Source organism: Melampsora larici-populina (genome assembly GCF_000204055.1).
Source record: "Melampsora larici-populina 98AG31 unplaced genomic scaffold MELLAscaffold_71, whole genome shotgun sequence".
In the NCBI taxonomy this organism is placed as follows: Eukaryota; Fungi; Basidiomycota; class Pucciniomycetes; order Pucciniales; family Melampsoraceae; genus Melampsora; species Melampsora laricis-populina.
The window spans coordinates 181118-182673 of NW_006768835.1; positions in this window are offsets into that span (position 1 = coordinate 181118).

The following is a 1556-nucleotide window of genomic DNA, read 5'->3' on the forward strand; positions in this document are numbered from 1 at the left end:
CTGACGACAGCATTGGAAATAGGAACAAGTGAATATCGGCCCGATTCAAGTTTGGCGAGCTCTTCGTAGAGCTTCCGGAGCGCATGTTCAGGTAGGTTGATTAGCTGGTCAAATTTTGATTGCACCGCTTTGCAAAGGTCTCCATGATTACGTGGTGATATCTTGAGAGACATATGCCACTGTTGGTGGACAAGCGTGGCTGGTATATACTTGGATTCGGTTAAAGCATTAGCAATCTCATGCGAACAGGGCAGTCCCCACACGCCGCGGAAGGTTTTTGTGCAAGTCCTATTCAAAGAGTCGGGTATTAAACCATACTGTGCCTTGATTTTCTTAATTGCAAAGTGTGAAACTGTGCGATTGAGCTCCTGGAACATTTCGGGGAGGCGTAGCAAAGTCTTCTGAGTTTCGATACCGGTTGTAATGAAAATTTCGTCGTACTGTGAATCTCCGGCACGCTTGAAAGCCTTAAAACAAGTGACAAAGTCGTTATTACTGCCGTCCAGGAAGTCTTTAAGTCGATGATGTCCGCCCTCAAGTCGAGAAGTTGATGAGTTCCCAAAATGGGGAGTCTGAGAAGTGAATAATGCAACAAACTTATCGCTTCGATAAAGCCAATTTTTTTCTAGATATTCCAAGATTTTGTGTTGGTGGGCCATTTTCTTCACAGCTTCAAGGTTGTTGTTGTAATCAGTTGTAGTCGTGCTTTGCATAAACCGATTCCAAATGGTCATGAACTCGGTGAATTGAGGGGCTGTGAACTTATTCTTGCAATTTTTACCTATGTTGTAGTTGATGTGCCAAATGCACAATATATGAGTTGAAGAAGGAAAAACTTTTGCTATCGCATTGTATAGAGCTGGCTCGGCATCGGTGCAAAATGTCTGTGGCAAGTCTTCGTTTTTCGAGGAGTTGTTAGAGGAGTCAGAGGCGTTGTTTTCAGCATTTTGCGGAGCATCATCCACAGAATCGATCGTAGGAGGTTGAGTGTTTATGTCGTTGGTCGTATTGGGAGGAGATTCCCTACCGAAAACTACAGATTTCAACTGTTCTAAAGCCCATATATAACGTTCCTCTACCTCGCTGTGCATAAAACATAAGGCCACCGTGAAAGTCTTGTGCGTGTTGGTTGTACCTACGATGTGCAGGAGGGGGAGATTGAACCTATTGGTCTTGTAGGTGCAGTCAAGACCCAGGACCGTGGGAAACCGGCGAGCCATACTGATTCCTTGAGGGCTGGCCAAGAATAACGATTGTAGTGTTCCATCGCGGGCGGTTGTTGTTCAAAAGGCCCAGTTCGCTTCGGAGATCAAGTCAAATAAACCCTGAATGGGTGTACGGCCAGCTAACCATGAGGTTTTTAACCGATAAAGAGCATTATGGATGTCTCGAACTAGAGGCTCTGATCCGGCGGGAAAGTTGATTAGGCGACGAATCTGAGATGCTCGACAACCAGCGGATGAAAGTGATTCAATTTGGCCCATCCGTGTCTCCTTCTGAGTATTAGGGGAGACGGCGTGACTGCCCGTCGTGGGGGACTACTTGGTTGTGTTTAT